The sequence below is a fragment of the Schistocerca gregaria genome, chromosome 5, assembly GCF_023897955.1.
Source record: "Schistocerca gregaria isolate iqSchGreg1 chromosome 5, iqSchGreg1.2, whole genome shotgun sequence".
NCBI lineage: Eukaryota > Metazoa > Arthropoda > Insecta > Orthoptera > Acrididae > Schistocerca > Schistocerca gregaria.
In genome coordinates, this window is record NC_064924.1 from 457,731,699 (window position 1) to 457,741,732 (window position 10,034).

Genomic DNA, 10,034 nt, shown 5'->3' on the forward strand with positions numbered 1-10,034 from the left:
ATGTTCAACGTATTGACTCATCTGTTTATGCATGCAGGATTCATTATATTTTATATTATGGGTATAAGCGATATTGGTCGGTAGTTATCTGGAGATGCTAATCTTATTCTTAATTACTGGTTTATCTACAGATATTTTTAAACATTCTAGATAATTACCTTAATTTAAAACTACATAGTTTACAATTAAGTACTTGGTTTGTACAACAGATATAGGATAAGTCAGATTGGATATAGTACATACACGTTTATACATAATGTGATTTTGGAAACAACAATCGATACATGTTGAATACTGGTAACATAATTATAAAAACAATAAGTTAATTGAAAGAATACTATGGTTAAGAATAATTATGTGATCTATCACATTCTATTTTCTTCTTGCTCCACAAAGACAGAACAGAATAGAAGCAGTGGTCAAACAAGTACTCTTTTAGTTTCACTTCAAACTTAGGAAATTTTTTTATCTGTTTCAGATAGGATGGCATTTTGTTATACTGTATAACGTAATGTCGGTGTGATACACTCTTCCCCAACAAATGTTTGTGCTTACTGTATTGACATATGGGTAATGCTTCTTCTTTTAATATGGTTCCTAATACGAAAATTAGTACTTCTAAGATATATAAACAAGGAAGGGGCAGTATAATGAGACTTTTAAATATTGGTCTATGAGTCTCTGTATTAAGCAAGAGTTATTATTCAAAAAAATCGCCTTTTTCTAACCTAAATATATCCTGCTGCATGTGGAGTTCCCTCAAAAGATAATTCCATACATCAGTAGTGAATGGATACTTCTGTGACACATTGTGACCGCTGATGCACGACTTGTATTTTGTAAGGGGATTCTTAAAGCATATATAGGTGTATTTAAGGCATGCAGAGTAGCCACATGGTCTGAAGCTCCTTGCCATGGTTCACACGGCTCCTTGCCATTGGAGGTTTGAGCCCTCCCTTGTGCATGGGTGTGTGTGTTGTCCTTAATGTAAGTTAGTTTGAGATAGATTAAGTAGTGTGTAAGGCTAGGGAACATGACATTAGCAGTTTGGTCTCATGGGAACTTACCAGCACCAGGTGTATTTAACTTTTTATTTACATTATTCAGGTGTATCTCCGATTTCAGATTATACTGGATACATATTAGAAAAATGAGCATTGTGCCCCAGTTGCAGATAGTACTGCTGCTGTACTCCATTCGGAAAGTAAACATAGTGGTGAACATGTATACTTTTGCAATTTCTGGAACTACAAGAAAAGCAATGTAATATTACTGTTAATTTTTCTGTTGTAGTTTGTGTGTGTGTGTGTGTGTGTGCGTGCAAGTAAATAAACTTGATATTCAACCAAGAGTCATATATACCTCATGGTTTGTGAGGATTATGTGCAGGAAATAGCCATGGGTGTGATGTGGCAGTTGTTTAGCAAAAAGATAGTTATTCAAGATGCCTACATCAATGAATACTATAAGATTGTAAAATGGAGGAAGAGAGGCTTGTCTGCCGATGATAGTTATATGCCAGCTGTCGGTTACTATGCCATAGCAGACGGCATTTTCATTTTCATATGCTATTTCTTTTATAAAAGTGTTTATGGTCCCTGATTTAACCCTGCACAAAATCTATTTTTGGAGCCAGCGTTTGGGCTTCGTTTCTTTGTATAAATTTCTTGTAACAGCTCTCGTGAAATAATCTGCACTATAATATTAATACCCAAGCATATGGTTTGACGTGCCCTTACCAACATTTACAATATTCATTCATTTGTATATTTGGTACAGGAGGTACTGTAGATGAAGTTCTTTCAAAAATATACACTAGCTTTTTCGAAGGCGTCAATGGCTGTCTCTGTTGTCAAGTTATCATCTCAAGAATGGATACAACACAGGGCTTTGCACTATCTGCACCAAGTCATCCCAGTTCTAACCAAGAAACCAATGAAAAGACAGAACCGGAAGACTAGTTGGAAAGCACTGTGTTTCACCTGTGTCTGAGATCATAGTTGTTTTCTTACTAAACTGATGTGTGACAAAGGATTGACTACAGGAGGGCAACCATTCTCGCTGCTGGTGTGGCCGCCGTTGGCGCAGGTGGCGACCGGCGCCCTGGTCCAGGAGGGCGGGTGCGGCCTCAGGAAGTGGCCGCTGGTGCTGTTCCACTGATGTGAGCTGGCGTCCCATGGGGAGAGGGCGAATACCTGTGTTGAGGACTGCAGCGTGGAAGCAGAGCGTAAGGACTGCTCATGAGCGTGGATAAAGGAATAACAGGTGTCTAAAGAGGGATCTTTCAGTTTCAGAAGATCAGTCCATAAGGTATCATGTGAGACATGGACAAGAGTCATATCATGAATGAGTGCCGAACCATAAAACTACTTGCAATGGGGGTTGTCACAGAAAAAACGCCAGTCATGGGAGGGACCTTGCAGTGTAGCAATCCATTTCCTGTATGACTTTGTGAGAGGCTTTTGACAACAGAAGAACTTGTGATGTGCCGCCACCACGTGGACTTGAGAGTCAAAATAACCAATAGGCTAGAAGTCAATGCCCTGTAGGAGAGAGCATAAGCCTCAAGCTGGAGGTTCGAGTCCTCCCTGAGGCATGGGTATGTGTGTTGTTTAGTTTAAGTAGTGTGTAAGTCTAGAAACCGATGATCTCAGCAGTTTGGTCCCTTAGGAATTCACACACATTTGGACATTTGAACAGAGAAGATAAGATTCTGTATCAGGGTGCAACTGTTGCAGAAGGTAATAAACCTCTGGGCCCACATAGGAGAGAAAAAAATGCTTGGCTCTGAACGCCACTAGTGACATCACGAGCAATAAAGTGTTGCTCCAGATGAGCCACAAAGTTGCCCCAAGGCTCAATGGATTTGTCGAACTTGGGAAATGCAGGGGGAGCGGCAAGGAGCTCCAGAAGCAGGGAAGCGGGGGACCCCTGCAGAAGCACCTCAATTGGGGGTGTGGGGGTGGACATCGCCTGTAAACGCTGAATAATGAGCTCATTCATTTGTTGCATACATTACAAGAGAACTATGACTCTCACTATGGTTCATCAAGACCTGGAATACCGTCTGCTATAGCAGACAACAACTGAGCAAATGTGGGAAACCCTTAAACCAACTCGTTGACACTGAAGTATCTGCAATAGCAGAATAGAAATGCCAGAAACACAAGTCTGAAGACAATTTATTAGACTTACTAAAACGAAACAAAAAAGAACAACAGACTTGATCGCAAATGCGGATCGTCACCAATACACAATGATGAATAGTAATAGAAAAGACACGACTCTTCACAGGGAGAGATCACAATCAAACAATTATACAATGTCAAGATGTTTGTCGACTATACCAAGTGCATTGGCAAGGTATCGACCAGCCAGCAGAGGAGTCTGGCCATGGCTGCAGCTCTACACACTTCCAAGCCTTGCATCAAACTGCCCTTTGCCGGCTGTGCCACTATTTGCGATCACGTGTCTGGCGTAGCAAAGTAGTTCATGGGCTAGATGTGACCTCTGGTGAAGCTGTTCTGCATGCTCCGCAAATAGGTAGTGGTCCCTGGCGGCTGTTGGTGGAGACCTGGTGTCGTGTTGTGTTGTGTTGAGGCTGCTGGTACATATCTGTGTTGACAAGACAGACTACATAGGTTTTCCTGGTGAATATATGTCCTGTGATGCAGGCATCTCATGTTGGTTGGATGTGAAGTGGGATGCCAATGCAGTAGGTGCTTTGATATCTGAAGTGGGCGGCCACAGCATCAACTATCACAGACACATACTTAACATCTTAAAATTCTTGAAATGGTTCAAATGGCTCTGAGCACTATGCGACTTAACTTCTGGGGTCATCAGTCACCTAGAACTTAGAACTAATTAAACCTATCTAACCCAAGGACATCACACACATCTATGCCAAAGGCATGATTCGAACCTGCGACCACAGCGGTCGCTTGGTTCCAGACTGTAGCGCCTAGAACCGCATAGTAGTGCAGTCCATTGAATGGAAAGAATGGTTGTGTTTTGCAGTAAAAATCTCAAACAGCCCTTCTTCAGCAGCGATACATATATCTTTCTCTGTTTGTAGTTTATTTGTACTTACAGAGGAAGTTATGATGCTACAAGTTGTAGCAGAAACTGTCAATAGGTGCTCCTTTATCTTTATGTGCTGCATTATATCGGTGTATCGTCCACTGTCAATCGAAAAAAATCTGAACGACACAACACACATTCTACTTTTATACGCATGGTTTTCTTCAAGAACCTCTTCTTTCATGGTTTTCCAGAAAGATGACTTTCTTTTCCCTATATTAATGGGCATGAGCCAGTTTCACACACAGCAAACAACAGTCACTGTAGCGCAATAAAGCAAGCTTGCTGAATCCAGTACTGAAACTGCAGCCTACTTCTCGTTGTTGTCTGTAACAGTCCAAAGACATTTTGTCGGTTGTGAGTACAGCAAATTTATGTCGTCTAATAGTGAATAGCTAATTCGTAACTACAAATACAATGGACATTGATAACCCTATAAGGTTCCTTAGCGAAAACTTGTTACATTCACGAGTCATTTCTGTAGTAGCATACAATCGACATGAATCGTGAAGAAGGAAGGAAAGAAGGAAGATTGGATTTCATGTCCCGTCGACAGAGATGTCATTAGAGATGGAGCACGAGCTTCGATTTTGCCAAGGATGGGGAAGGAAATTGGACGTGCCCTTTCAAAGGAACCTTGGCAATAGAGATCACTGGTCATTGGCACTCAACATGGTGATGGAAAATCTTCTGTTCACACCTCTCCTCATTCCGTGACCAAAATAGTGCTTCTTTATTCTGTATTTGAGATCAAGACAAATTAAGACTTAAGAAAATGTTAAAAAACTATGCCTGCGACACTAAATTGTCATAAAAAAATAAAAACATAAAATGAGACAAAAAAGATAAGGTTACTGCTTACTATGAAAAAACGGGACATCTCGCATCCTGTTGAATATATTACGGAACAATGGGGCACAGGACAGAGAGGACAGTCCCATTAAAAGCGAGACATAAGGTCACCCCAGTTTCAAGGGAAACTACCACTCATAATCAGAGCAACAAACGTAAAAAAACTGACACATGTGAGAAAGAATAAAAATATGATGTAGTCTCACTGTCACCCTCATATGAGGTATATTACCTGATTTACAAGGTAATTATTTTAAGAGACATCTTTTTCAAACATGAACGTCTTCATACGTACATCAATAAAAGTTTTGCATCACCTTGGTTCCGGAACCTGCACAGAAAATCAGAATAGAGATCAACATAAATATCATTTCTGCCCTTTTTATTTCTCATGAAATACACACATTGCATGTTGTGCCACCATACAGCGAGACCTTCAGAGGTGGCGGTCAAGAGTGCTGTACACACCGGTACCTCTAATACCTAGTAGCACGTCCTCTTGCATTGACGCGTGCCTGTATTTGTCATGGCATACTATCCACAAGTTCATGAAGGCACTGTTGGTTCAGATTGTTCCACATCTCAATGACGATTCATCGTAGATCCCTCAGAGTGGTTGGTGGTTTATGTCGACCATAAACAGTCCTTTTCAGTCTATCACAGGCATGTTCGATAGGGTTCATTTCTGGAGAACATGCTGGCCACTCTGTTCCAGCGATGTCGTTATCCTGAAGAAAGTCACTGACAAGGTGTGTATGATGGGGGCGCGAATTGTCGTCCATGAAGACGAATGTCTCGCCAATATTCTGCCAATATGGTTGCACTATTGGTCGGAGGATGGCATTCACGCATCATACAGCCGTTACAGTGCCTTCCATGACTATCAGCAGCTTACGTCAGCCCCACATAATGCCACCCCAAAACAGCATGGAAACTCCACCCTGCTGCACAGTGTGCCTAAGGCATTGAGCCTGACTGGATTACCTCCAAACACATCTTCGACGATTGTCTGGTTGAAGGCATATGCAACACTCATTGCCGAAGAGAACTTGATGCCAATCCTGAGCAGTCCATTTGGCATGTTGTTGGGCCCATTTGTACCTCCCTGCATGGTGTCGTGGTTTCAAAGATGGACCTTGACATCGATGTCGGGAGTGAAGTTGCGCATCATGCAACCTACTGTGCACCGTTTGAGTTGTAACACAACGTCCTGTGGCTGCCCAAAAAGCATTATTCAACATGGTGGTGTTGCTGTTAGGGTTCCTCCAAGCCATAATCCGTAAGCAGCGGTCATCCACTGCAGTAGTAGCCATTGTGCGGCCTAAGCAAGGCATGTCATCGACAGTTCCTGTCTCTCTGTATCTCCTCCTTGTCTGAACAACATCGCTTTGGTTCACTGTGGCCAGGACACTTTCCTTGTTGAGAACCCTTCCTAGCACAAAGTAACAATACGGTGGGGACACGATCGAATCGCGGTATTGACCGTCTAGGCATGGTTGAACTGCAGACAACACGAACTGTGTACCTCTTTCCTTCCTGGTTGAACGACTGGAACTGATCAGCTGTCAGACCCCCTCTGTCTAATAGGTGTTGCTCATGCATGGTTGTTTACATCTTTGGGCAGGTTAAGAGGCATTTCTGAACAGTTAAAGGGACTGTGTCTGTGATACAATATCCACAGTAAACGTCTATCTTAAGGAGTTCTGAGAACGGGGGTAATGTAAAACTTTTTTTTGATGTGAATGTTAAGCACTTATGCAGACGAAATACATTCTGGTACTGGTGCAGGCATATTTCTGCTGGTGTTTCAGTTACTTTCAAGAGCTAAGGAAGAAGTTTACTTTTCTGTCAGTGAATTGTAACTTTTCTTCCAAATTAGAACATACTTCATGCAACCAGCACATTTATTTAGCAGTGGCGGTGTTTCTCTTTAAGTTCTTTTTGTAATATGTACCACTATGTAAATATCTAGTATGTAGTTGACAGGTTGTCTCTTTCAAAGAAAGAATATACTGCAAAAGTTGTAATTCTTTGAACAAATTAAGACAAACTTCACTCAACCAGCACACTTTTGTAACATTAGGGGAGTTCCTTAAGTACTTGTCATACTATGTACCTTCTATGTAAATAATGAGTGTAAAGTGAGCAGTTTGTCACTTTCAAGGAAAGAAAAGTGAGTAATATTTCCAAATTTGTAATGAATGAACCAGCCAAACATAGAAATAATTTTTGCTTTAATTTACCTGCTAGAATGGCTGCTGCAGCCACGACAACACCTTAACATGTAATCTACTGATGCCTTCGACCAGTGATCTCATACAGTATAGAGATCACTGCCACCTTCAAAACAACAGCATAACTTTGAGAGGACTGTAGGCACGTTAGATGAGCTAGAGGTAACACAAGCAAATAAGATACAAGTATATTCAAGAGAGTGGATTGCAGTAAAAATACAAACAAGAAAACTATGTAGGCCTACCAATACCATATGTTACATCAAACTTGTCTTAAAAGCAAATATCTTTCAAATTTGAACACATAGTCACGAATATTAACATATTGGGAAAAAGAACCAGCATATTTGACAGAATACGAACACGAATGGAAATTACTGTTTGCAGACTACAGCAACACCATCAGTGTGACACCTTAACCAAGAGTGCTCTCCATATGGGCAAATATTCAATTAAAGTTTATTTTTGAAAAAAATATTAAGGTAGGTGCATGTCATGACACCAAGAATAATGGCACATATACATGTGGCATACACTGTTAATATTAGAAGCTACTAAATAATTCATTAAAAGTAAATTAACAGTGTTAATGCAAATATACAGGTTGCCTGAAACCTTTTGGGTCAAACTGAAAGAGGTGATGGTGATCCAAAATATCTAACATTGATAGGGAAAAAGCAGTTGGAAATGTGCATTTATTGTGTTACGTACATACACAGTATACAACACATATCAACAATGTAGCTCATAGTAATTGTTCAAAGTGACAATCACCAGTCAAAATGCATTTATTGCAAAGGTTCATGTGGTTCTGCTGTGATCTCACAAAGATCACGGGTGTCTGTCATTCACTGGAACAGTCAGCGGGTTTGAAACAGTGTACACCCCTGCCCACCAAATCATCATTCTGTACACAACTTGGGTCATAGCACTTGTGAGATGTAATGACCACATGCATCGCACTGGCACATTATCGTGTGGTGCATTTACGCCACTATTTCAGCTGTCAGTTGTCAAATTGTAGCTGTTCTGTCTACTTTGTTTCTTCATTTGCTGTCCTCAGTGTCGACGTACTGCGTCGCTACACTGGCTGAAAAATGGGTTGTGGATTCCGACACTGATGTAAATAATATAGCTGACAGGTGCACATTTGCATTTCACGGTACTTTAATTACACTGTTCACACACCCCTAATAATATAATAATACACAGTTACATATGGCCAGTGCACAATTTTTCTAACTTCCCATAAGCCTCATTAATAGTTAGCAGGTGAGAATCTACATACTGTTACTCAATAAAGGAATATCTTGAAGACCAAGAAAATGACTTTCCTAACTAACCTGCAAAATTTTCTATATTCGTTTGTTTCAGCTTTGATTATACTTTACCATCTGTAGTACTAGTTATATATTGTTACTGAGAAACAAATTACTATAAACCATTTATGTGGAAAGACACTGTAAGTTTGCTGTCATTTATTACAGACAATTTCATTTTGTACATTCTATATTTTAATTTATGTGCATGACAAATCCAATTGTAGACAATTTCATTTTGTATATACTATATTGTTAATTTCTATGTATGACAAATCCAATATCATTTGTACAACAACACGGATCCTAAATAAATAAATAAATAATAGTCTATTGCTGAAAATATCCCAGCTTGCTGCATCACAAACTGCATCAGACAGCTTGTGATGTGTTCATGGTGAGGTGTCTGTCTACAGTGTATGATGCACAGTCAAAGAGGGAACGTTACTTGTCATGACAGTTCGCAGACATGCATTTATTGTGCAGTGTGGCAGGATGTAGTGCCTGTAAAAGAGCACATGTGTATAGAGAACCCCTTCCAAGCAAGCATTATTCTGATTGGTAGAAATTTATCTCCATGGATACCAACTAACAGGCAACTGGGTCATTCTGCCACAGAGAGCTGGCTGACATTCCCACCATGTCCAAACTTCAGGAGATGATGTTTGATCGCATGCTTGACTATCCAGCAATAATCAGACACCAACTTGCCCTTGAAACACACATTTTGAAGTGAGAGAGAGAGAAAAAGAGAGAGTATTGGTGGGACAGGTATTACACCCCTATCATAAAGAACATGTGCAAGCACTGGAACCAACTGATTTTGAGATCACGTGTGTCTGTCATTCACTGGAACAGTCAGCAGGTGGGAAACAGTTTACAGCCCTGCCCACCAAATCAACATTCTGTGATCTATGGAGTATCCACTGCAGTGCTGTAGTGCTGAACTTCATACAGTTTGTATTGTTCACTAATGGAGTCTTATTCACCCATGATGGTGTTTTCAACAGCCATGTCTGGAGTGAGAACATCCCCACACCACCAACATCTGTGGCCACCAGCAATAATTCTGTCAACATATGGGTGGGCATTGTGCAAAATTACTTAACAGAACCTTTTTTTGCTGCATCCCCCTTTGACTGGCCCACATTACCTGGTGTTCTCACAAGGTATGCTGCCACTGTTCTTGGAGATTGTTCTCCTCATTGTCCTTGAAAGGATGTAGTTTCAACACGATGGTGCACCAGCCCACTTTTATGTTAATGCCCACAAGCACCTGAACAACACATACTCTCACCTTTGGATTGGAAAAAGAGGTTCTGTCCTATGGCCAGCACAATCACTGAATCTGACGCCTCTGGACTTTTTCTTCTGGAGTTATGTCGAGATGGTGTATGAAACTCCTGTAGAAATGGATGGAGACCTGCTTACTAGGATCCAAAGCTGCCTGCCTCCTGGTGCAACAGACACCAGGGACCTGTGAGAGAGTGAGGCAGAACTTCATGTGCCATTGCAATGAGTGCATTGAGACTGCAGTCATCACTGT